Genomic DNA, 27,873 nt, shown 5'->3' on the forward strand with positions numbered 1-27,873 from the left:
TTCCCGTTTACAGTATTACGTGAACGTGCTACTGTTGCTAAGGACCAGAAGGGTTATTTACACATGGGAAAGCGTGGTAGGTGTGAAGGTATATGTTTTGACAACTGCCATTTCCCCATTTCTTTTGACCTTGTCCCTTCATTGCAGAGAGGTGTGGGCTGGTACCTGATTCCTCATCTGGTCCTGGGCACTTGGGATGTGAAGTCTAAAAAAGTCTTTGTTCATAGGAAAAGCCATATGGAATACAGTAATGATAAAGTATTGAGCTGTACACCGTGATATTGTACTGTTAAGCATAATAGTACCAAAACAGGGTTCTGTTCTCCAAATATCTGATTCCTAGCTATGGTATTTTTTAGTGTGCAGTCTCAGATTTATTTCACCAGAGAGCACCCGGGAGGACCCAGGACAGTGACTAAGTGAGAATGTGCAGCAATGACGAGTGAAAGCTGAGTTTCTAAGAATTTCGTTTTTGTGGAATTCCCCCTCAGACTAATGATAGAAGAGAAAACATGTGGTGTGTGTTGCATAGATCATTCCCCAACAGGATGTTTTATTTTTTGTGTTTAGTCTTCATCCATAGTAACAATTAGAATGGATGCATCAAAAATAAAGTATGCAGACCTTGTGACCTATCTTGTAATCAGCACATTTCGTTTTGGGGGAGGAAAATGTAGCTGCATATTAGTTTTATTAGATGTTCCTAAACATTTTATTGCAATATTTTAGGGGAAAAAAAGACATCTAAAAACAAACCTAAATTTTCAGTGTGTTTCCTATTCAATACATACTTTGTTTCTGAAGAATTATTTAAGCTGTGTGTTTATAATTTTTTTTTCCTTCACTCGTCACAATGCTGCCTTTTGGAAAACTGTGTCCCCACCAACTTGGTCCTAGAAAAGGGGATGTCTCTTTAGCACCCCCACTACCCAGCCCCCAAATGTTCTGCAAACTTTAAATAGTTTTAAAAGTTCAAACCACCACTCTTCATTTGGTTCTAAGGATATTGAAATAAGGTTTTCTATTCCAGTGATTGCAATTGCTACCATTAATTGAGGGACTGAAATGAGCCGAGCACTGTGTATGCTTTTCATCTTTTTTAATCCTCTTTTCATTGATGAGGAAACTGAGGCTCAGAGATGTTAAATACCTCAATGAGAGATGTCAAACACCTTATACAAGTCAATGACTACCAAACAGCAGAACATAATCATTCCTTCCTTCAACACTCAACAGGTATTTATTGAACACCTGCTTTGTGCCAGGGACCTTTCTAGTTACTCAGAGTCCATCAGTGAATAGAGCACCTAAACTCCCTGCTCCTCAGGGAGCTTACATTCTAGTTGATGGAGACAGAGAATCAAAACATAATGTAATATGTCAGATAGTGAGAAGTGCTGTAGAGAAAAATTAACAAAAGGAAGAGAAAGAGGGAGTCGGGTAGTTTGCGTGAGAGATGGCCACAGACACATCACCGAGAAGTTGACATTTGAGCAAAGCCTTGAAGGAGATGAGGGAGTGGGACTTGCAGATAACATTGGGGAGGAGAAAGGAGATGGGGTACAGTGAGTGAGGATGAGAATAGAAGGGCTGGGGAAGAGACGCAGTTCAAGCAGGACAGTGGTTCACAAACTTTAACAGTACCAGACTCGCTTGGAAGCCTTGTTAAAATGCACATCGCTGGGCCCTTTCCCTAGAGTTTCTGATTCAGAAGTTTGCCTTTCTCCCAAGGTTCCAGGTGATGCTGATGCTGCTAGTCCGGGGATCACGTGCTAAGATCCCCTTAGGCTATTGTGAGGGTCTGGCTTTTATTGCCAAAAGCACATGTTGTCGGCAGGTTGGGCGTATAGGAGAGATAGGGCTCTGTGCTACAGAGAGTAGCCTGTAGGCAACAAGGCATGAAGAAGGGAAACCAGTTAGGGCTCTCCCACAGTATTCCAAGTAAGAGGTCATGGTGACAGCTCTATTCTATTTGAGGTTGTCCTCTAAAGCAAAACATGCTAAGCATCAGTTACGTTCAACCTAAAATTCCTTTGGTTAAAACTTTAGCTTGAATAAGTACATGAATTCCTCTTCAAAGAGCTGCCTGGTCTACAGGTTTGTGAAAAGGACCAAAAAGATGGGGAGCTGAGAGTTGAGACACTTTTTCAATAGAGCTGACAAGGCTCTGCCTTCTCTTTCACTTTGTAAAGGGATCCTTGTGGAGACAGTGCGGACACCAGTGAGGATGGGGGGGTTGGAGGGAACCCAGAGTTGGCCTTCAGCCTCTTGCCACTCCGTCGACGAGCTGGTCCTTGGTAGGACTGAAGAGGTGAAAATTCCCAGCGTCTCCAGAAATGCTGTTTGTAATGCCCCGCACAGGCTCCCTGAGTCACCAAAGCTGTAAGGGTTAAGTAAGGAAAGAGGGAACTGAAATGCGACACCGCCTTTTGCTTCCTTCCTGGTATGCAAAAGGAAGGAAGCAATGAGGGAAAAGAAAGTTGAACTTGGAGTCCCCAGTCTCCAATTAATAGCTGTGCAACTCGGCCCCGTGTCTCAATCTCATCTGCAAATGGTCGTGCTCGCCTCACTGTGGGGGTCGCGTGAGGATACTCCTCACAGGTTAGCTGTGGCTCTCATTCTTGTCACCATGAAATTTAAGTAGCTTTCTATCCATTGGCTTTTCAAATCGGACATCTCCTGGTCCCTTACCAGAATTCACACTATACACAAAAATGTCATGATGTAACGTAAAATGAAGGACAAAGGCGAAGGGGTGGAAAAGCTGTGGGTGTGGGGGAGTGAGCAGCTGTAACCCTGTGAAGGAGAGAGGAGGAAAAGAAGAAGGGTAGGAAGTGGAGCTATGGTGGAGAATGGGCAGGAGAAGTGTTAAGATAGAGAACCAGAGGTGACATAGAAAGGGGTTGGGGGGAGGATGAGAAAGAACGGCAAGGTGGGAAGAACCACAAGGTCTTGAAACTGCTTAGCAGGGCAGGGGATGCCCCTGAGGCAACTCAGTACCAAGCCCCAGACAGCATCAGGGCAGATGTCCCTTCCGGAGCCGCCATTACACCCAGGACGGCCATTGGCTGGCACTGCGCAAGTCTCTGCAGTTTTGAGGGGCAGCAGAAAACGGCAAGACAGCTATCAGGCAGGTTGCAAGTTAGACTTCGGAGATGACTTAGCCATGGTGTCTGTGGCATGGAGACTCACAGAATCTGAGACCCAGGCAGACCTCTTGGGCAGATCATCTGAGAACGCAGACAGTTCTTAAAAGTCCCCAGGTAGATACCTGAGGACCAGGATCCCTTCTTCTGCACGTCCTGGGGCCAAGCCCTGTGTGACCTGCTCCTCCAGTGGATGGAAATGGCAGGGACAGCCACCACTATCCCTTCAGGACCCTCCCTCTGACTTAATGCTCAGATGGGCAGTGTTCATTGCATTTGGCAGATGAAGACTGTGAGGCTTGGTCTGTAGAGGGGGATGGAAATTCATAACTGTAGCCTGGCACCAAAGACTGCCTTTCTCCCAGCAAGAAACTCTCTTCTGATTGTTTTCAAGAACTCATTACTCAGCTTTTTTGCTTCTCTCACTTCTCTGCCTGCCTTTTGACTCTTTCACCCTTACCACCCTGGAATTGTTCTTGAATGGGAACTATAGGATCTGGTGTAGAATTTCCTTTTTTCCCCCTCACCTGTTGTTTCTAGAATGCTTTCTCCCCATCATCCACCTCTTCTTCACCACTTACCATTATTGATCACTGAGGTTACCCACACAGTGACCTTGGTCCCTGAATCAACCAGTTTGTGGAAGTTCTTCACTGGCCCCACCCAACCTCACAAACACGTAATGCCCACATTTTGGCCTGGGAGTCCTAGACTTGTCCATGGGACCAGCAAGTCCACACACAGTCCACTGTGTCACATCAAGCTATACGAAACTCGTAGGCCTGGAAAGCCTGTTTGGATTAGTCAGTTAAGCGATCGACTCTTGGTTTCAGCTCAGGTTGTGATCTCACAGTTTGTGGGGTCAAGCCCTGTGTTGAGCTCTGCTCTGACAGTGTGGAGCCTGCTTGGGATTCTCTCTCTCTTCCTCCCTCTCCGCCCTTCCCCCACTTGCACACATGCTTTTCCTCTCTCTCTCTCTCAAAATAAATAAATAAAACTTAAAATGTGTATATTAAAACCCCTAGGTTGTAAGAAAATTCATCCTGTGCCAAAGTTCAGGAAGCACTCTGCCTTTAGTGTGCCTTTCTGGGCACCTTCCTTTTCTAATTCCTCCAGTCTTCATCTACCGCATCTGGCACACTATGCACAGAAGTCCAGGAAGTATCAGGTTGATTCATGGAGAGGAGATTACATTTTACACAAAAGCAGTGTCTTTAGAAAAAAAAAAAAACTGGGGTGCTTGGGTGGCTCACTCATTTAGGTGCCTGACCTCAGGTCAGGTCACGATCTCACAGTTCATGAGTTCGAGCCGCACATCGAGCTCTGTGGTGACAAGCCAGAGCCTGGAGTCGGCTTCGAGTTTTGCATCTCCCCCTCTCTCTGCTCCTCCCCTGCTTGCTCTCTGTTTCTGTCTCTCTCTCTCAAAAATAATAAATATTTAAAAAAATTTTTTTTTAAACTGGCGGGTAGCATCGGCATGGAAGGGTCCATGCATTCTCCAATAACCACATGGCACTCTAACACCAGAAAATGTGATTTTTTTTTAAACCATAATGAAAATCAGTCACCTGGATAAGTATGTTGAGTGATCAAGTGAATCGGCCATTAATCTGTGAAGAATCATTTCCAGTATCTAGGTATGGCCGTGTTTCCTCTTTGTGTTTTTATTAAGTTGCTCTGGAGTAATACTACTGGGAGTGTTTCCCCAGCACAATGAAGTTCGCAATGGAGTCACCTGTTTGTGATAGCTAAACTTTTATGAACCCTTAGCAGATCCATTTGTGGGCATCTTTTAAAGACTCGAGATTTTCCTGAGCCTTTTGTGGTAATAGCTGATGCATCTGAAGTAGAACTGGGAGCTATTCTTTGTCAAGAGCTAGAAAATATAGGCAGCCTTGTCTTCCCTATAAATGTAAGTTGTTGTTGTTATTATTATTATTATGTCAGCAGTGAAGTGCTCCCTCGAGAACTGAGATACAGCATCCCAGACAGAGCACGCCTTGCTGGGGAAATGGGCAGTACAAGTAGGATGATATTATCTTGTGGTAATGAATTTACCTTTATGACAGATCATTATCCCCTTCTGTAGCTGAACCGGATGAAGGACAAGTCTAGCAGAATAACCTAGTGGTACTTGGAATTTATTGGCTTTAAATTTTTAAGCTGGAAAAATGCAATAGCGGCCGGGTTATCTCTGTATGAATGTTGCAGAGGGGGACAGAGATGAAGAAAGTCACATTTTCTTACTGGTAATGGTAGAAAGCAGGTGGTAGTGACAATCTTTAACAAAACAATGAATGCAGTTTCTCATATGCTTTGCCATTTTCATGTTTGAGTCAAAGGATTCAATGAACGGGGAAAAAACACAGGACATCATCATCATCATTGATAATAAAAATTACTGGAGGTCTCATTGGGTGTCATACCATAAGAAGGAGCAAAGATTTATTTTGTAAATGAATGGAATGAGATTTCCCTTCCAGGCATGTATAATCCAAGTTCACGCTTTCAAGGCTGTATGTAATATAGAGCCCACCGTGTATTAGTGAGCTGTTGGGGTTAGTAAGTTGTAGTTTTGCATAGAGGCAAATGTATATTTTTTATATTTATAATTTATAATTATATAATTTTATATTTATATAAATATATATAGTATATAATAAGGTATTNTAATGTCTTCCTCTCTTTCTGCCCCTCCCCTACTCGTGCTCTCTCTTTCTCTCTCAAAAAATAAATAAACATTTTTGAAAATTCAAAGATAGGCTTAAAATCATTTAGGTTTACATCCTGGCTTTGTCCTTTACTTATGGGTGACCTCAAGCAAATCACTTAAACTTTTTATCTTCGCTTTCTCAGTTAGGAAGCAAAGAAGTCAACACGTGACTTACATTTTGTGTCAGGTACCTAGTAAGTCTTCAATAAATGACCACTATCGGTGTTCCTGCTATTGTTACTGCTCGTCTTATTGTCTCAATTCAGGAGCCCTGGTGGTGACACTCTATGTTAGATTCCAAGTAGGACCCACACCTAATCATTCTGAATGATTGAAAGTCAATATTGATGTAAAACTCCTCAAACCCAGAACTGGACACAAGCCATAAGAAATCCATCCTGCTGCTTAGTCATCCTTATTGTGAGGCCAAACTCTCCAACCATTTTATTTCCACACTCATCAGAAGAGACAGAGACCAAGTGTGTGTTCTCTCTTTATAAGCACTCTGTAGAATTTTCCTCATCTTTTTCTCCTTCCTTGTACTTCTCATCTGAGCTCAGATACTCTGTACATCAGGTTAATTATGTGGAGGCCAGCGCCAAATGGTCCGTATAGAGGGGCTTTGCCAGAGTTGAATGCAAAGAGCCACTGACACATGTGAATCATGTTTGCTCCTGTGAATCCCAGAATCTTGATCTCCTCCTTCAATATCAGTATCCATTATCTTTCATTTTTACCCCCTCCTGACCACCTCACCCCCAAAATCTCCCTGACCCACAAATCTGTATAAGATTCTTCCTTATGTCAGTCTCATGTTTCTGGGCATATTCTCTTTCCTTCTTCCATTTTTCTCTCCTGCTTTCAACTGTGAGAGAGAAAAAATGGAAAATTCACATGAGGGTTTATGTATGTAAAGACTTGGTTAAGAAGTTCCTCTCAGTTCAAGGAGGGAAAGAAGCCTTCAAAGCATAGAAATTTAGGTGAATGTTTCCTTCATGATTTTGTAGCATGATTGCAAAAAATAGAAGCAATGGCTTCCCTTTTACTTTTTTAATAAAGCAGAGGCCTGTTTTTAAACCTGCTTGCTGGGAATGCTTAAGAATACCTAGAAAGTTTTACTGCGGCCTGAGGTCTTTGAAGAAGTAAGACCCAGTTGAAGTTATTCAGTCAAGATGGGTCTCAGGTGAAACGTTTATCAGCTCAGCATGTCTTGTGTTTTGGAAATCTCTTTAGGGTGCTGGGCCGGTGGCCACATTTTCTCATAGCATAGATGTGGTATTAGACTGTGACAAGCCTGTCACAGCAAGTATAAGACCATGGTGCAACCATAGGGCAAGACCACTGGAAATGGAGGGGCTCAACCTCCTTCCAGTTGGAAGTTTCGTTTTCCCTTTCTGTCTGACCACGTTAACTGCAAGCCTGATGCTCTTCGGGGGCTCTGGAGTGCTTCAACCAAGCTCAGACGGGGCGGCAGTGCTGCTGCTTTGGGGTATTGGAAGTTAATTAGAGGCTCCCCTCCTTGTAGAAATGCCTGGGAGGAAGCGTCTTACTGCTCTTTAGTGCTTGGGAGGTACAGTAGGGGGAGGTTAGGGGGGCTAAATATCTTGTAATGCTCTGGATAGTCCTGCCTAGTGAGGAATTAACTTGCCCAAGATGACAGTAGTGTCCCCATTAAGTAAGTGCCACCCAACTCTTCAGTTAGATCAGCATTCCCAGCTCCTAGCTCCAGCCCCCACCGGCATATGAACCATCTGCTTTCTTTCCTTCCTCTTTTTTCTCCTCCTTTCCTCTTTCTTCTCACCTCTTCTGCCTGCACACCTCCCCGCCTCCCTCCTATCCTTTCTTCCCTCCTTCCCCTGAATCTCCTATTCCTCGTTCAGGAGCAAACACAAGTGTCCTCACCTCTGGGAGGCCTTCCAGATGCCCCCACATATTCATAGGGGCTGCTTCCTCTATGTGTGCATTGCCCTTTATACCACATGATGCCATCCTAGGGGTGACCCGATGTCTCCACTGTTCGGTGACTGTGTAAGCTCCTGGTGGGCCAGTGCCTCGTCTTCATCTCTGTGACACAATCCTGGCAAATTGTAGGCCCTCAGTAAACTTCTGTGGAATGAATGGATAAGTTGAGATAGTATTGCATTGCATTTTCTGAAAGTAATTGAAAATACGCGTACTGTGCTGGAGCTGAGTGAAACTGTGGTCACTGTCTCTCAGCCACAGCACTACTGACCCTTTGCGCAAGATGCCTCCTCCATCTGGCTCCCTGTCCTGGTGCCTTGTGGGATGTTTGACAGCACCTTGGCCACTGCCCACTAGATGCCAGAAGCACCCCTCCCCAGTCGTGACAACAAAAGATACATCCAGGCATTGCTCAGTAGAACCTGAAGGCAAAATCACTCCCAATTGAGACCACTGGATTAAGGTAAAGGAAGAACTAATGTGGATTAAACTCCATTTAATAAGCAAAGTGTACATATCTTATGGCATCAGTAGTTCACTAATCCATTTAGCAAGTGCATGTAGAGCTCCCTCCAAATTCTTGGGCTATGTGGTCTTAATTGTTAATGCTTGAGTAGTCTATAATCATCCACTACTGGCAGAATTTTAGTACTATAAAATCACCCAGCAATGTCTCTGATACTTGAAGCCCCTCTATATATGGTGAAGAACGCTTTAGAATCACCCCGGATGTCTTAGGTACCTAAACATAGCACCAGAAATATTAGGAAATGGTGCCGACTACATGGTCTTTCATGTCCACAGCCTTTGCCGGGTACTATGCTGGGGTTTATGCATTATTTCATTTAATTCTCCTGCAGTAGAATAAGAAGTTCAGGACCAAAATGGTCCACCATCTTGCCCAATGTCCTCAGCCATTAAGCAGAAGAGAATTGGGATCAGAGCCCACGTCCACTCGGCAGCAAGACCTACGCTTGTTCCTGCTGCCTGCCTCTTAGATGAACGTTTTTACTCAGTGGGGAATAGAGGTTGCCCGCTTCTCCCTAGAGGTTGGCCGCCATCAAGATGTGGAGAGACAGTTGTCACCTATTCTGTACAGCAACACTTGTACTTTCTTGTATCACTGGCAAGCTAATAAATAGCTGATAATGATTAGCCCAACTATATGGACTTGTGGGTACAGAGTTGGCTTATACTTTGGGTGTTGGGAATCATGCAGGTGGGGCCATGGCTAAGTGAGAGATTTGTAATCCCCCTCATTTTTTCCCTACACCAGAATTTTTTAAGTAAGTGCAGTGTCCATTATCTCTTAAAGGGGTCTCAGATGAAAACAGAGGTATCAAAATTGCCAGAGTTGTTCTTCATTACAGTTCTTTAATACCTAACTTGATTGGCAAAGCCAGATGAGTTTTTAAATTGTGGTTCTTAGTGCCATTCTGTAATTCACTGCTCCCCAATATTTTGATTTAAAAAAATCAAATTGGGATTTCTTTATAATAAGGTTAATTCTATACAGAGTTTCATTTGATGAACAAAAAAAAATAATTCCTTTTAATAATTCTGTTCACTCACAGCTTCTACTATTTAGTTGGTACAGCTTTATGTTTGCACATATGAACAAAAATGCAGTTAATTAAGTAGTAGGCAAGGATGGATCAAAACCATACATATGGTAGAGAGGTAAGAGGGAAGTGGTGTTGAAAAGGATACAAATTGTTGTTGAGAGGTCGTAGTTTTAGTGCTGCTGATATGGAAGAAATAACCTACCCACAAAGTTGTTTGCTGAAAACACTTCCCTTTGAGTATAAAATTGAATTTCAGTTTGAGTAGAATCTAGTGGGTCCATCATCTGGTGGTGAAAAAAAAAATCTACTTAGATCTGCAGATCAGGGATTTGTATATATACATTGATGACAGTACTGCTTCTTATAATCATATCATCATCTCCTAAGCCCTTTCTCAGTGCCTGGGCCTCTGGAGTAGGTATTCTTGTCCATGCAATTGGAGATAGTGCCAGGGTTAAGAACATGGGTTCTTTAGTTAAATTGCCTGATTTGAAATCTCAACTCTACCAATTACTCTTTGACCTTGACTTAGCTCCTTAGGCTATCTGTGCTTCAATGGCCTCATCCGTACACTGAGAACATAATAGTACCTATGTCCTAGCACTTAGAAGATTATAGGAAAATCACACATGAAAAGGCTAAGAATAATTGGCACACAGTAAGTACTCAGTAAATATTAACTGTCATTCAAAGAAACTTTGTCACTTTCGTCCACTTCATGGCGCTAATCCTGCTGGTCACTGGAGACTATATAAGCCATTCCTGCTCTTCCAGGAAGCCTTCCTTAACCCTCCCAGACTAGTTTAGTACCCTCTTTGTGCCCTCAGAGACTGCTTCCACTAACACAGCTGTATCACGTTGGATGATAACTGTCCCTGTACTTGACCTTCTTCCCCAACTAGCCTGCAAGTCCCTGAAGGTCAAAGAGGTGCACCCTGATGCGTACCATAGTGCCTGGAACAGAATAGGTATTCAACAGATGTCTTTATTTTTATTTTTGGATTAATTAATGAAAGTTGAGTTAACTTACTCAAGATCACAAAATTGAATGAGAGCCATGTCTGGCTTATAAAATAATAAGCTCTAGAAAATATTCCCCTAATAATAATAGATTAAGTTATGATTCAGGGCTAACCATTACTTACAGGATATTGTCCAAATTTATTGAATTAAATTTATTGAATCAATCTTGTCTTCATGATTGCTGTCATCTAGCAGCTGTCTCCCCTGTCCCCAGTATACGCACATGGCTCCCTAGCTATAGGGCTGTCTTTGTTGATCCCCATAAGTGTGACTTACACTTTCATCTTCTCCTCTCAGGCAGTCATCAGTATTTATTGAGCCTACCTTGTAGAAGTCTGTGATGCTCTCTGGGTACAGAAGTGAAATTAAAAGATGGCGACATTTGAATTGAGTCTTGTGGAAGTGAAGCAGGTCTTCTCCATAGTTCTTCTTCGAAGGGTGTTTTTGCTAGCCTGTGAGCCCTTGAGGACAGGGACTATGTTGACATTTGTTCCCAGTTCATCATCTGTATACTTAGCTCCTAGGTTGGCATCAACAGATGTTTGTTAAATGAAAGAATCAGGCTGTAGAGAAAACTTTAAGTTTATAGTTAAAGCACCTTAAAAAACACATTTAGCTGGTCGTTGGAACCTCAGAATTGGCCACTGAGTTTACTGACATTTTCAAACGATTTACTGTATAATAGAGCAGAATGCTACTGGCTTCACCAGCTGTGTCCAGAAGGGCTCCATGTTCAAATTAGCCACAAATCATGTCCCTCGTGGTATTGTTGCTAATGGCAACACTGAAGGCCAGAAATGCCTATGTTAGTGAAAAATATTTTATTTCAAGTGCTCCTGACAGTTTACATCTGACAGGAAAGTGCTTTTCTCGGTCTCAGTTTTTGAGAGAGGGAACTAAATTAAACACACATACGTGTATGAGTACACATACGCATCCATGCACATAGGGTTCTCACCTGGTCCGTGACTGTTCTACAACCTAAGGAGGTTTTACGGATTTCCTAGTGTTGAGGATAAGAATTGAGCAAAAGGGATTGCCTTCGGTGATCGCCAAGCAGAAGGACTTCTGTGCAACCTAGTAGTGGGTAGCTGCCCTTGAGTCTTACTTTTGGAAAAATGACAGGTATTCGATAAAGTATCAGAATGATTAGAGGAAAAAAATGAGAGCTGGAGGAGCTGCCCTCCTTCTGAACAAGCAGCTGAGACAAAGGCATTCATTCAAATTCCTGGTTGCTTGACAATGTGGAGCCTGTTGTCGCTTAGTTTTGTTTCCTGGTTATTTTCAGAGTGTTGTTGGTTTGGGGCTGGCAATAAGAATTTAGGTAGTTTTGGCTGTGTCTTTTATTTCACCTACATTCTTTCACTGAGAACAGAGAGCAGAAAGAATATTTATTTTCAAGCTTTACATGTTATTTTATTTCTGCAGGGCCTGTGGACCTGTTAGATGCAATGATGTTGTCGTGAGCAGACAAAATACTATTTATGTGATTCGTGAGAGTTTATTCACAGTGAACATATCTCCTCAGCAATTAAGAGGATATCAGGGAGCCTTGGCCAACATGTTCACATACATGTACAGCCTGATGAGCCAATATTTGAAATCAAGACTCTTCCAGAAAGTCCAAAATGTGTATTTTGTACCTATGGACCATATGTATAAGCCCTCCCTGCCAACAGAATAGAACAGAGTCATTCAAACATAATAAATTTTTAAAAACCGACTTCTAAGTATAATATCTGAACTAGATACCTGGGTAAGGGTGAATGATAGAGGGCGTGACCAGCATTGCACGGGGATTTAGAAAGAATTGTAATAATCTGGCCGGGGTAAGAGTTTGCATTCTGATTATAGAGACAATAAAGCAGTACAGTGCAGGTCAAAATTGTGTCGTACTGAATACCTAATGAGTAGGATCCGTAAGAGTGTTTACACACTGCGGTGTTTTTCACCAACGGACAACATGGCCCTTCTTGAGGGGTATTCAGAATGTGTGAGGACACATTTGGTTGTCACGGGGAGAGGCTGTTGCTGGCAGTCAGTGGTGAAGGCCAGGGATGCTGAGTGTCCTACAGTACACAGGTCATTCAGAGCATTGGAAGGAGTCCCCCCCTCAAAAGGCCAATAACCCTGATGCGAAACACTGAAGAAATTCCGAGAACTCCAGGGCTCTGACTTAGCTCAAGCTGAGTCTAAGATGTGCTTGGTCCATTCTGTGAGTCAGACAAAGATCCTGTTCCCTAAAATGAAGGAAATGGCCTGCATCATAAAGTGCTTCAGTGATCAAAGTCAGTGAAGTGAAACATGTCGATCATTCTTCTGCCTAAAAGGGCGAGTTCTTTTAGCATTGATTTAAAGCAATAAGGAATCAAGACCCTTTCTTTAATGATGCTCTCTGAAGGCTTTCCATTTATATTGAAGTGAGGAGCTGAAACCTGGAGGCCCTGGACTAGAGAGTGGTTCGTTTCAAAAGGTATTTCCACATTTAATGTTAATATTGTTTACTTTGCATACATTTTTATACTACCCAAAATAGTTCCACATTTAAAAAGAATTTACTTTTCATTTGAAAAATACTGAAAACCAAAATTAGATTTCTAAATACCTGTTTTCTCAGACAGACAGCATGCATTTAGTTACCAATAAGAATTTTTGACCTACCGAATTCTCTAAACAATATAGTATAAGTGGCCAAAAAAAAAGAAAAGAAAAACCCACAGAAACAAAAACAAAAAACAAAACAACAACAACAAAACCTAGATATTTAAAAACTTTCTCTTTCTCTAAATACACCTATGTAGTGTTTATCGAAAACTTAGACAAAACTTGTTCTACTGAGAAAAAAATTGACCTGGGGTTCATTTCTAGGTTGACTATCTATAGTTATCACCCCAAAAATAAAAAGCCAAAATTTGTGTCTCCATATCTAGGCTAATTCTTAGCCCATGTAGATGGTCACCGTGCATTTAAAGAATAGATTTATATTTAAAATTATTTTAAGAATTATAAATAATTATATTTTTATAAACATTTGTGAATAGATTTAGAACTTGATTTCTGAAGTTTAACTCTAGTTATTAAAATGTCATATCTCTCTTTAGAAAAATCTAGGAAATGCCAGAGGGTTTGCTTTTAATGATAAGTTTTGTGTTACTTGCTTTAGAGAATTCTTTTATTTTTACCCAAAAATTCACCCAAAATTATATTATCAACATTGTTATCTGTATGCACACTTCTCTGTGAATATGTTATTTACTACTCTGTGTCAGAAGAACATAGTTATTTCTACCTGTTGTTTCTTTTTAAAGTTTCTTATGTGATTCAAGATCTAAAATATAAAGACTATAGTTATTATTTATAAGAATAGCTATGGGGCGCCTGGGTGGCTTAGTCGGTTGAGCGTCCGACTTTCGCTTGGGTCATGATCTCGCGGTTCGTGNACTATTTTTTTTAATACATTCTGTGTTTTAGGCTCTTTGCTAAGCATTCTAAGTACCTTGTCTCATTATTCCTAACAAACTTACGAGGTAGGAGTGACCATTAGTGCCATTTTACAGATAAGGAAACTGAGGCTTAGGATATTTAGGATTCTAATTTCCATAATAGTGTCCCTCGTGCTGTATTACATGTAAATAATGCCTTGCAAATAGAATTTTTTGGATGACAAGACAAATGAACATGTTGCCGTATCCATCCCGTTACAAGAGAAAAGAAATACATTGCAGGTTCGCCTTGATTTGTACTTAGCCTAAAGTGTTCAGTTTTTCTGATCACAAATGACTAAAACAATGAAACTGAGTGTGTTTGATAATTTCCTATGTAAATTAGATCTATAACTTCTTAGTTCAAAAGCAGGGCAGGCTTGGAGATGCTTGCTCAGTGAGGCCCCATCAGCTTTGAGCAACCTTTCATAAGCAATGATCATGACTCGCTGAGAGGAATGGACCCTGGCCGGCTAAATCCTGGGTTGCAAGCTGACACTTTAAGGGAATGTTCTTAGCAAAACACTCACTTCAACGGAAATTAGGTCAGCCTTCTGGAACATTTATCATGTATACCTGTCACCAGCAAGACCCAGTCCTTAAAGTGAAGGGAGATCACAAGCATTGGTCCCTTCTGCTCTTAGTTGCAAAAGACACGCTAAACCAATAGTTCTACAAATATCTGAGCTTGGCAGAAACTCCCATAAAGCCAAAGCCAGCGCTCATATAGTTGCTGTGGGAATTGAATTCCTTAATACTCTGTTTATAGAATTTTGAAACGGCAAATGGATTCGGTCTGTTCTGAAAAACAATCTGTCCCATGGCTTGTTTGGAATAACATCTAGAGTTGCTATAGAAGGATGTAAGCAGACAACCCGTGTCTGATTTGGAAGTCAGTTTCACCAGCCTCTGTCTGTCCCATACCTCGTAGCCAGGTTGGTTTTTGCCCGACCCGAGGTATTATTTGCATAAAAGAAAGGCCACCTTCTACTGAAGCTAAAGAGTTGCTAATTTGGTATAGAAACTAGACTAGTTAGCAAAATCCAGAGCTAGAGGTGTTAGCAAAATCTGGAGCAGTAGAAGTTAAGATAGAGTGTATGGTAAAACCAAAACAACAAAAATGAGTCATAACCCAATGTCCTTTCAGTAATCATGCGGCATCATTCTGGTGGTTTCAGAGCGATGTCAGCAAGTATGAGGATCCTACAGAGGAATTTGAGATTGTATCTGGGTCAGGTTAGGTGCATTTCTGCTCAATGAATGCCATTCATTGAGAGTCTTGTGGGTTGAAATGACCATGTTCACCAAGCAGTCAAATCTCTCTATCTACCAGGTTAAGTTACCTTATCTTCAAAAGGAAATAGTTACTTACCTTCTTCATATGCTCTTGTTGGGTAAGAGCATATGCTCTTCTTCTATGCTCATGTATAGACTTCACTAAAAATGTGCTAAATGTGTGAAACTGCTTGAAGGAAAAGGTGATATTATTGAGTGTGTGTGTAAGAGTCTACGTGTGCATCTCAAGAAGAATAAAAAGACAGAATGGGCAAGAATAAATGTTTCATCTCTCTGCTCATTTGTCCTACGTGTAGCAGAGACCCACCCTTTCGTGTACACTGTGCAAGTGGCACAATTAAAAAGATGAGAGAACTACAGTTTCCACTTTCACTGAGCTCTCATTTACGTTGTGTGTGTGTGTAGGTGTGTGTGGCTGTGACACATCCTTAAAAAAAAAAATAGCCTGTGTGAAATGCCATGATAGGGTGATTTTGAAACCCAGGAGAGGAACTCAAGTACCTGAAGAAATTTTGACTGTGAAAAAGTAGGTTGTAAAACAAAGTTTTGTTTTAACCCCATCCATAAGAAGGATGGGCCGGTTACATAGGAAAGCCCAGAAGATTTGAGTGGATATGGAAGAAATCTACCGATGATTTCTTGCTGGAAGAATTAAAAACAACAACAACAAAAAACCTTTTCATTATCACACTCTATTAAGCCAGGACCAGGAAACAATTTCTAATCAGCACTCCGATCTGGGCAGAGATTGTGCAGTCTTTTGTACAAGGCCTCAGATCCATGTTCTCTATTCACACATGCTCACTTCCAGCTGTTGTCACTGAAATCCCACATAATCTTTCAAGGTCAAAGGGCAGTCACCCATGGCTGCTGCAGTTAAAAGGTTATGCTGATTTCTGTTGTCAAATATTGGCCCTTTTCTCTTCCAATCACTCCCATTCTACTTTTTTTTATCAAGAAAAATCCAGCCTAGAATTGTATTACATGACTTTAAAGTCTTAAAAGTGTTTCTCCATTGTGCCAACACGACATGGCCTGAACAGTATAATTCATTCTGTTACATTCACAAAGAATTTTCTGGTACTTCTAAAATACTTTGTGTTTGTGCTAAGCCAGCAAACTTCAAAGTGTAGTGGCCCACACGATTTGTGGCATGCTGTAGTATCTGCAGAAATGTATACTATAGAGTCTATAATTTAATAAACGCTGTGGATTATGGCATCAGTAATTAAGTAATTGCCGGGTAAGCGGGCAAGAATTGCATGAAGCGAATGACTTTTAAAAAGATGAAAGCTCTTTGTATTTTGTGGTTGTAAACATTAACTAATTTTATTATATATTTGGAAAACTACATCTACCTGTTTGTAATTTTCTTTTTATAGTCTTGGGTAAGTAATTGCAAGGATTCTTTTAAAATATATCGCTTCAACTCATCAATGATTTTCTTTCCATGCTTGGTGAACCAAAATCAGTGCCGAGTGTCTTAAAATTAGCACATGGCCCCTGGTCATGGTCTTTCCTTGTCATTGCATGTGTCCTCAGGTGGTTTAGCAAGCAGGGCTGTCTGTAATGTTTCGTAGCCATGTGAATTAAACCTAAAAACGAAGAACAGGACAATGCACATTAAGGTTTTTTCGCTGTTTTACATCCATACACCAGGGTAGCCTTCGGGTGATCCAGTTTCATGTCTGTTTCAATTAAGGTAATCGGTTTCTCTTTCATTCAGGGAATAAATTCCCTTATTTTTTCTCCAGTATATGCATGAGTTCATAAACAGAAACTGAAGCTATTACAAATAGTTTGATCCATTTGTAGATTACCAGGTATTTCTGTCCAAGTTTAGAGAAAATGTTGATTGAGAACATAAAAACAATAAAGTTGCTTAAAGGCCCCTGTTAGTTCAAAAGCAGGTTAATTAAAAAATACTTAAAAATGTTTTTAATGTTTTATTTATTTCTGAGAGACAGAGAGAGACAGCATGAGCAGGGGAGGGTCAGAGAGAGAGGGACGCACGGAATCTGAAGCAGTCTCCAGGCTCTGAGCCAGCTGTCAGCACAGAGCCCAACGCGGGGCTTGAACCCATGAACCGTGAGATCATGACCTGAGCTGAAGTCAGACGCCCAACCAACTGAGCCACCCAGGTGCCCCTAAAAAGTACTTTTAAAAAGTACTTCTAAGTGCATTAAGAAGCAACGTAATCAATCTTAAAATATTTATAAAGTGCTAATTTTATTATGCTAATTATACTGGAATTTACTTTTGCTAACATGAAGCAAAATTTTTCTTTCTTTTCTTTAGATTTTCTTTATGGTGCTTAAAAAAAATACTACATAAAGCAAGTGTTTTCTCTGTTCTTATATATACGACTATTTCGTTGGGTCCACTTGCAAAGTATCTATTTCTGCTTATAACGGGCCCTATAAGTATATGATTCTAAATGCTTAGGGACAATAGGGAAATTAGTCTGTTGACCTCACAAGAAAATGAAAGAAAGGATACTTAGCCTCAAGGAGAGAAAATTAGAGGCTGAGGGACCATCTTCAAATACTTGAAGGGTACCAAAGTAGAAGAGAAATTAGATTTATTCTGTCCTGTTCCAGGATAAAATTGAGGTAAAGAGGAGAAATTATGGGAAGGCAGAGTCACTAAATGAATTACTATTTTTAAAATCAAACTTCATTACTTTATTAGTTTAAAATTCTTTGTTATAACACAATGATGATTGCTCTGTTACTGGATGATCTTTAGAATCTCTTTGCTTCTAGTTCATTCCACGCCATCATGCATTCAATATTTCCAAACATGCAAATAAGTAAAAATCATTTTTTACTTTTTATTTAGATGTTTTGCTATCTGTTAGACATCGTCCTTTAATTAAGTGCTTAATCCTTGTAACTTAAACTCATAAAACCTCTTTATGTCAAGTCATTGAGCAATCAACTTTAATTTAATGAAATACTACTCTTATTAAGTGCTGGAATTGGTGAAAAGATATGATAAGACCTTTGGGTTAGACTGGATAATCAAGTCTCTGGTATTATTTATGATGGATTAAAAAGCAATAACATTTATTATATAAAGAGAACTAAAGGAACCTGTGTTCTAATCCTAAACTCTGCCCCTACCTGTGTGACCTTCAGCAAGTCACTTAACCTCTCTGAACATAAACTTCCTTTTTCATACAATCAGACTACTACCAACTACACAGGATTGCAGCAGAATTGGAGCAAATATGTCTAAGTTGTTTAGCAGGGGGCCAAACACATAAACACCAAATAAAAGAAAGCTACACTTTCGATGAAAATTAATACAATCTTGAGAGGTTCTGGGAATAAATTTTTCAGATAAGCAGCCTACCTTTACAACACCTGTTACTGGCTTGATCCATTGTCCTAATGCAGGTATGTTAAAATGATTCCAAGTGAAGATGTGGCATGTCCTTTGGCCTCACATTAAAGTGTGAATTAGCTCGAAGAGTTCAGATTCTACTTTTCCCTCAGCACAGGGGTACATAAACCACGTGGGGAAAATAGAGAAGAAGAACAGTCTATCTAAAGAACAACAGTTGCCAAAAATAAATGATACTCTTGTCAAGTTAGTCAAGAAATCAGGAGTTAAATAATACTAAGAAACTTTATTTATTGCAGGGACTCTCAGAGGCTTTAACATGTGAATATTTCTTGTCATTCTCCAAGGGTGGGTATGATGGTGTTTCCTGAGTTTATTATAGTAATATAGTTTATTTTACTATCTTTATTTTACATATATTTGTATCTTTGTGTTTTTGTGTTTGTGGTGGAGCATGTGGGGGCACTATTATACATAACACATTTGGGGAAGCACTGATAGAAATTCCAGTGTGAAGTACAGAACATATCAGAACTTGGAGACTAGCAGGAGGGATATCTTGGCTTGTCACAAAGAGAGCATATATTTAGGTAGTATTGGAAATATACCTTGAACACTGAAAAGGTGTACCAGAGGACGGATTTTGAAGAGCTTTAAATACCTAGCAAAGAAGTCTAAACTTAATTCTAAAGAAATGATGAGATACCGATAGGCTTTTTTTTCTTATCAGACCAAAGACGCCAACCATCCATCCATTCTCTCCTCACTGTGCTAGCAGATTAACGCGGAGAGAAAATGCCTAGCAGGCATCACAAATTTATGTGCCTACAGGGGCCTTACAGATCATTAAATAAATGAAATACAATAAAGAGTATTGGGGAGTGTGGTACATTTGTAAGCTCTTGCCCAGTTTAAAAACATCCATATGTTAAAAAAAAATCAGTACTGTGTTAGCCAAGCAAAATCTGTTGGCAGACCGGAATTGGCCTGTGGGCTGCTGATTTGCAACACTTTAGATTCTAAAGCGAAAGGTTTGGCATTTATGTTGGTTAAGGTAAGTAGTAGGCTGCTATAACAAAGAGAAAAAAATACATTGGTGTAAGTACACTAAAATCTTTTTCTTTTTTAAAAATTTACTTTAATTTTTTTTTTTTTTCAAAGAAAGCACATGAGCAGGGGAGAGGGGCAAAGGGAGAGAGAGAGAGAATCTTTTTTTTACGTTTATTTATTTATTTTGAGAGAAAGAGAGAGCAGGCAGGGGAGGAGCAGAGAGGAAGGGAGGGAAAGGATCCCAAGCAGGCACCACACTGTCAGTGCAAACCCTGACGTGGGGCTCGAACTCATGAAGCATGAGATCATGAGCTGAGCCGAAATCGAGTCAGACGTTAAACTAACTGAGCCACGCAGGTGCCCTGAAAGAGAGAGAGAGAGAATGGAATCTTAAACAGGTTAGTTCTATACTCAGTGCAGAGCCTGATGTGGGGCTTGATCCCACGACCCTGGGATCATGACCTGACACTCAACCGATTGAGCCCCCCAGGCACCCCTCTTCTTCTTTTGGTAACTCTTCCAGGTGAGCAGTCTGAGTTGGCAGGGTGGTTCTACTTCACACTGTCATTCAGGTCTCATGCTCCCTCGTTCCCTCTGCCTTCTGGCTCTGCCCTCCCATGGACGCTGTCTTTGTCTTTATGGTTGACACTGTTCTAGCTCATAAAAAGAGGAAGAAAGAGTGTCTAGGGCAGGAATTTCTTTTCAGGAAGGTTGGGTAAGAGTTGATTGTATCACGTCCATTCACTTCCAGTAGTGGCCACTTCTGACTGTAAAAGAGGCTGAGAACTCTTGTCTGTAGCTGTCAGTCATGGATATGTATGGACAATCAGCAGACTTTTCACATTGGACCCTTTGCTATAGCCTTTCCTGGAAAGGTCTTAGAAAAAGACCCAATTTTATTTATTTGGTTATTTATTTTAATCCATTTAGTTAATGTACAGTGTAGTGTCAGTTTCAGGAGTAGAACCCAGTGATCCGTCACTTGCATACAATACCCAGTGTTCATCCCAACAAGTGCCCTCTTTAATGCCCATCACCCATTTAGTCCATCCCCCCACCCACCTCCCTTCAGTGCCCCTCATTTGTTCTCTGTATTGAAGAGGCTCTTATGGTTTGCCTCCCTCTCTGAATCCCCAGGGCCTAGGACTGTGCTTGCCACGTAATAACGCATCTAGTACACATTTGATGAATGAAAGCAGTAAACCGCATATTGACTTTATGGATATGGCAGAACAAACAAATTAAAAACACAGATCAGTATTGTGTTTTGTATCGAATAATAATTGGATAATACTACCTGAGCAGGGCGGGGAAATTTGGGGCAACAGAAAAAAGAATCAACAGTACATAAGTCCCATGTCACATACTTTTAGAACCTTGTCTTGACTCACCTCCTTTTCAGCCAAGACTACATTATTGCCGTACTAGAGAGAGTTCCTTGCTGTGTTGTGATAAACCAAAATGACAATTCTAACATATTCCAAATGCATTCATAATAACCCTTATCTCCTGAGACTCTTCAAAACACCTCTTTCACGTTATTAGTTGACAAATATCATTCCATTGTCTTACAGATTCTCAGACACAACTTTCTAGATATCGAAACTTTCTAGGGGTAGATTATGGTCTCATTGCCAGTCCAACGACCTAGGTCAGTCTTTTCATGGTTACTAGAAGCAGACTACCGAGTAAAATCTCCACCATAGTAAAAATTAAGGACATCTATGTACTTTTATTACTACTACATTCTTTTTAGTAGATGTCTGAATTTTTGGCATTTGTTGTAATATTAGGAATTATTCTAAAAATTATTCTAAAAATAAATAATATCTCAAATGTTATCAACGAATGGCAGAATAAATTGTCAATGTATAGTCAAAAATGAGACCCACAGTTTAGATTTTGGGCTTACTAGACCACCCTATCTTTTAAAGGGTTTTTTTTTAATGTTTTTTATTTATTTCTAGGAGAGAGAGAGAGAGCGTGAGCAGGGAGGGTCAGAGAGAGAGGGAGTCACAGATTGAAACAGGCTCCAGGCTCTGAGCTGGCAGTCAGCACAGAGCCCGACGCGGGGCCCGAACCCACGAACCGCGAGATCATGACCTAAGCGAAAGTCGGACACCCAACCGACTAAGCCACCCAGGCACCCCTAGACCACGCTATCTTTTAAAAACCTGTTTTCAGGGGCACCCGAATGGTTCAGTCAGTTGAGCATCCAGCTTTGGCTCAGGTCATGATCTCACAGTTGGTCAACTCAGGCCTCACACTGGGCTCTCTGTTCTCAGTGCTGAGCTTACTGCGAATCCTCTTCACCTCCCCTCTGTACTCCTCTCCCCCCTCTCAAAAATAAATAAAAACATTAAAAAAACATTTTTTAAACCCTGTCTTCTAAGATATTCCAAATCAAGAGAACAGAAGTAAGGTATCACTGGAGGTAAGCCAAGAATAATTTACATTGTGCTTTAGAGGGCTGCCAAATCAGGGTACCTCACGTCACTCATGTGGATCAATAAATGAATATTTATTACACACCCAGACCAAGTGATTGTGCTGGGCTCTGTGGGGAATGCAGGATCACGGGATTCAACCCTGCCTGGGTGGGATTTTTGGTAGCAGTGCAGAGCTCAGACAGACCAACAAGTGACTCTCCCTTAAGGTAGAAAGAGGCTATGACGTGAGACAGGTGGGGAAGGAGTTCTGCTCAACGGTGTTGACTGAGCACACGTGAAGCATCCTGACTGTAGAGAAAGGGGAAGGTGTAGGGGCCACATTCCCTTTCCGTAAGTGGCTCCTAAGCTCGTGGGCACGTTATACAAGGAGAAATGAAAATTCCAGGGAGGAGCAACCTTGTGAAGGTAGACTTTTCTTCAGAAGGACGAGCATGTAAATTCTGTGAGAGCAGTGTCCTCAGGACATAGCACGGGGCCTGCACGTCACAAGTAACCTCCAACACTTGTGGGGCATAAATGCATGAGAACAAGGGGAACCCTTTTCCTTTTGAGGAGCCCAGATGCACAAGTGTGGAAACACCCAAACCTTGGCTTGTCTTTTCCTAGTGATGGAACCTTATTTGCCAAAGGGAGAGTAGATGAGAGAGGCATTCTTTTTGATGAGATGACCTATGTATTGCAGTTTGTATCCTAATCATCCAGATGAGATTTGATGATTCAGAGCTGAGAGCCCTTTGCTTAACAGGACAAACAGAAATACCATCTAGCGTGTAAACATTCTTCCTCAGATACAGCCTCTGCTTCGTGGATGTTCAAATTTCCTTTCAAGGCCAACCCTCTGGATGGTCTGTCCCCAGCTGTTTCTTCCCCTCGACCTCTGAACAGTTCTGCAAGGTCACCTGTCTCTTTGCAAATCGAACTTGTTTCCTTTCCTGCCTGTTAAAAGGTAGATAGATGTCCAATCCCTTCATGAGATGAGATTTGGTCCCCATACAATGCCATGTTACCTAATAACTGCTGATATCATCGAGGCAAAGAGAACCGCTTTTCCTAACCACCCATAAAAGAATTCAGCTTTTTTTATATTTCTGCCTCTCTTAGAAAGCCTCATCTCCCCACAGTGAGGACAGCTGACTCCAAGGTATTGAAATCCGTACTTTAATTGGGAATTCACTGACCAAGACTTCAGTGAATGAACTTTTTTTAGCCATTTTCTAGGCTAAAAACTGAAAAAGGGTCTGCTCCTCCTCTCAAACTATGACATGGTTGCTCCTGAGCAGTAGTTCAGAAACGGAGGAGATCACTGTGAAATTCAGGTTTTCAGCTAAGACATATTTAACAAAAGTATCTTTTGCACTCATTTCTGAGAGGCCGTATTCAAAATGTAGATCTTGGGACCTTTCAGGGATGTTTAATCAGCTTTCCAACCGAGGATCTTTTCATGTGAATGTCGAAGGTTGGAATTACTGGAATTGACCTTTTTATTTTCTTTTCCATTTTTCTCTCATCTGGCAATAAAGTAGAACACCCAGATTAGTGTTATTTCCCTGCAAGTCATTTTTATGATTTGGTTTGTGTTAGTGAGAACGAAATATTAATCTGCTCAGGTTTGCTTAGTAATTACATTAGACGTGTCACTTTTTCCATCATTTCTTAGGTTTCATTTCTCATTGCCGTCTTCCTCTAGAGTTCACCAGCGGGTTTCCAAATAATTGGTAAAGGAACAAAACCAGTTTCATAGTCCCTTAAAGTTACATGGAGTGTTTACACAGACCTTTCCCCAGGGACACATTATAGACGAGATGGTCACATCAGGACTTGTACAGTCATTCTAACTTTTTGCTCTATTTTTTCCAGTTAGTATACCGCCACATAGAGTTCGCCTTCTAAATTATACACATTCAACTAAAGTAAGCCTGAGGGAACAGCTTGCTGAGAGGCCAAGGAGGATCCCATTGTGATTTTTGTGGCGACTTCATCAGGATCACACGAGATTCCAGTTTAAGCTTGGGATTAGACTCTTTTTTTGCGGTGGGGGGAGGGGACTATGTCCATTAAATCATGATGCCCTTTAACTCTGTGTTAACTTAGTCCCCCAAAATAAGAAGCACAGTCACAGTGGGACAACCCCCCAGGCATTTCTCATCAGAGGACCCGATGGCACCTTCTTGATTGGAACCTCCATCTTAAATGGATGGTCTCCTCAGTCCTTGTCCTGTTTAGTCTGGAGGGACGATTTGGATTTTTCACTGTAATAGTTCTCAGAGGTACAGGGGCTCCATTTTAGTTCAAACTCTATCGCTAGAGGTGAGAGAAAGAGACAGAAATAAGTTCTGTCAGCATTTCTGACAGAAAATGAAAAAGGAAAAATAAACATCCTCAAGCCCAAACTGAGTTGTTTCCCTCAGGGGCAACTCTGGAGTGCTTACTGCAGACCAGGCACTGCGTTAGAACCCGGGGGGCTGGAGACACACAAGATGCTCTTTCTCACAGGGCTCCCGGTCTAATATGAGAAAAAGACAACAGTCCCGTTCAGTGGGCTAGCTCCCAGATTCGAGCCATACTCTGTACACCTGGTCAATATTGAGAAAAGAGAAAAGGTGCAGGTGACCAGAGAAGGCTTCTGATAGAATGACAATAAGGATGAATCCCGAAGGACAAGTGGGAATTTGGCCAAGCAAAAAGTAGGAGGGACAGTCCAGGAAGATGGAACAGCGTGGGGAGAGGAGTGAACCCGGGTCATAGTAGAGCAGGCGTCCCCTTAGACCCAAGGGATAGGGCTAGAAGGGAGAGAGAAATACTTTTTTTTTTTTTTTAAAATGAGCCTGGAGAGGAAAATAGAGGCTATGGGTCAAGGGTGGTATGCTATGAGGTGGAGTTTGTACTGTACCCTGAGTTCTCTATGGGGCTCTTGTGACAGGGCAGTGAGCTCTGAACACATTGGATTTATCTCAGATTCTCCAGCATCTCATCCAGTTCTTAAGAGACACCTTCCCTGACCGCCCTTTCTAAAGTGTTTCCTAATTATTTTCTTCATTTCATTATACCATTTATAAATTTTAAAATTATTCATTTGTTTTATGTGTTCAGGGGTCTCTAATCCTAGACTGTAAACTCCCAAATGTAGGGATTGTAGACTGTATCTTGAACCCCTAGCACAATGCCTGGCTCAAAGTTGGTGCCTAAAAAATATTTGTTGAATAAATAAATGGGCCTTCAGATTTGCCTGTGAGAGACAGCTCTAGCTGCAGAGTGGACAGTGGACAAAGGAGAAACCAAGACTGACGATAGAGAACATAGTTAGGAGGCTGCCCCATCAGGCTGGTGAGAATTGGGAAAAGCCTGGGCCAGTCATGGAGCGGGTGGAAATGGAGATGTAGTTGGAGTCAAGAAATAGTAAAAAATGGAATCAGTGAGGATTAGTTGGACATGGGTTTTTATAAGAAGCAGGAGTTGGGAATGGCACCAAAACATAGAAACCATGATGGTGGTAGATGGTTCATGAAAGCAGGGAATTCCATAGAGTCAGAACAAGTTCTGTGGGGAGAAGAAAATGAGCTTGACTTTGGACACATTGAGTTTGAGGATACCCATAGGCAATCTGGGTAGAAATATCCAATAAACATCTTCAGAGAGATCTTGGCCAAGATTTGAGAGTCATTGGCCTAGCATCATTCATCCACTCATTGAATAAACATTCACTTACTAACTGCTTTGTCCCAGGCATTAAATACAGTGGTGAATGAAACAAACATTATTCTAGTTTTCAGAAATATCACAGACAAGATGGTGACTTGTATCGTGGAAATAGAGGAATTAGCTTAGGAAATATACCTTTCGAGCACAAACCCTGGAGAGCACCATTTCTAAGAGGGGACCCTACAAAAGAAAAGGAGCCATCAAGAGATGATAGTTTGAATGAGCACAGGTGTTTCTCCCTTCCAAGTCCTTGCACCCAACTAAACTTAGTTTGCAAAATATAGTGCTTGCTTTTTTGGTGGCAGGATTGAAGTACGTGTCTTTGCATACACTCTGTACAGAAATTCTTGTTGAGTTGTCTGGCAGAGAGGAATAAGAGTTGGAAATCAACCCAGAGCTTCGCATTCAACTGTGCATTTCCTTGCTCTTGTTAGATGTGCTTTAAGTCAAACTTAATGTACAGTATGGTTGGATTCCCTTTGTTAGAGTCCGTGGGATTAATGCAATGTCAATGTCGTCACAATAGAAAGAGAGGTTACCTTAGTCTGTTTCGCCAAGACCAGTTTAGAGAATTTTGACTTATTTATTTTTACTTCTCAATAACTGTTTGTTATATATTCAAATTTCCTTATGTTGCATTTCTTAAAGTTACATGTCTTAATTTCAAAGAAAAGTTGTTTTTTTTTGTTTTTTCTTTTATTTTTATTTCTAGGAGAGAGAGAGAGAGAGAGAGAGCGTGAGCAGGGGAGGGTCAGAGAGAGAGGAAGCCACAGACTGAAACAGGCTCCAGGCTCTGAGCTGGCAGTCAGCACAGAGCCCGACGCGGGGCTCGAACCCACGAACTGCAAGATCATGACCTAAGCGAAAGTCGGACGCTTAACCGACTAAGCCACCCAGGCGCCCCAAGAAAAGTTGTTTTTAAAAATCTCTTCGGCCAGCTTCTCCTTTGGCCCTTTTAAAGCAGGTGTTTATGCTAACTCTACAGACAGGCCTCAACTAGATTTTACCTATGTGAGACTCCAAATCAGAAAACTTAAGAGGCAAAGAAAAGAAACAATATATCATAAATTATGTATTCCTTGATCTTTATAAGTTTCATATTCCTGATATATCATAAAAATAAATAAGCAGTTGATAATAGATGTAATAGCAGATATCTTAAAGGAATTAATTACATCCAGCAAAATAAAACAGATGCAAATTTCAGGCGCTTACCAATTAAAACTCAACTAAAGACCTGGGTGGGAGTTGTTTTGAGAAGTGATATTTCTTAAGCACGTCTTCAGGTGGAAGTCTGCCCCTTTACTTTAAAAAGCAGTTTGTAGTTACTCCGTGTTCTAAAAATTAGAGCTGTTTATCTGAAACATCATAGGTTGTGTTTGATATAAAAATTAGCTGAAAAAAATTTTAAACTCAGCAAAAGAAAAATATCTTTCCAATTCTAATGTGACCAAAAGAAAAAGAATAATTTGTACGTACCATCACAGTGATTTGTTGCATATGTTTATGTGCACAGCATTTAATGAATTTATTGGTGTATAAACCATACCACAGGTAAATTTGCTTCCACTTAGTAGTGGGTAAAATCTATTTTTTATCAATAACATGAACCTTATTTTTGGACTGTTTGTTATATATTCAGATTTTCTTATGTTGCATTTCTTACAGGTACGTGTCTTATTTCAAAGAAAAGTTTTTTCTTTTTTAAACCCCTTCGGCCAACTTCTCCTTTGGCCCTAATTTTAAAGGTGTTTATGCCAATCCTGTAGCCAGACCTCAACTAGATTTTACCTATGTGAGACTCCAAATCAGAAAATTTAAGAGGCAGAGAAAAAAACAACGTATCATAAATTATGTATTCCTTGATATTTATAAGTTTTATATTCCTGAATATACCATAAAAATAAATAAGCAGTTGATAATAGATGTAATAGCAGATATCTTAAAGGAATTAATTACATCCAGCAAAAATAAAACAGATGCAAATTTCAAAGATTACCTTTTCGAACCATTGATTTATTATCTTCTCTCAAAAAAAAAGACTCAACCCACCCACTCATGAAGAAACTCTTTTGTTTGCGCTCAAAAGACTTTGTTCTCATGTTTCAAGGGTTGGGGCTTGCTTTTTCTACTCTGGCT

The 27,873-nt window shown here is 40.8% G+C and overlaps 1 protein-coding gene across 6 annotated transcripts in view; it reads left to right on the forward strand.

Moving 5' to 3' along the window:
- NFIA (nuclear factor I A) overlaps nucleotides 1–27,873 on the forward strand; it is a 366,351-nt gene that overhangs the window by 209,138 nt on the left and 129,340 nt on the right. The gene's annotated exons all lie outside the window — the stretch shown is intronic.

This window comes from Crocuta crocuta, unplaced genomic scaffold, assembly GCF_008692635.1.
Source record: "Crocuta crocuta isolate KB4526 unplaced genomic scaffold, BGI_CrCroc_1.0 scaffold85, whole genome shotgun sequence".
Classification (NCBI taxonomy): Eukaryota; Metazoa; Chordata; class Mammalia; order Carnivora; family Hyaenidae; genus Crocuta; species Crocuta crocuta.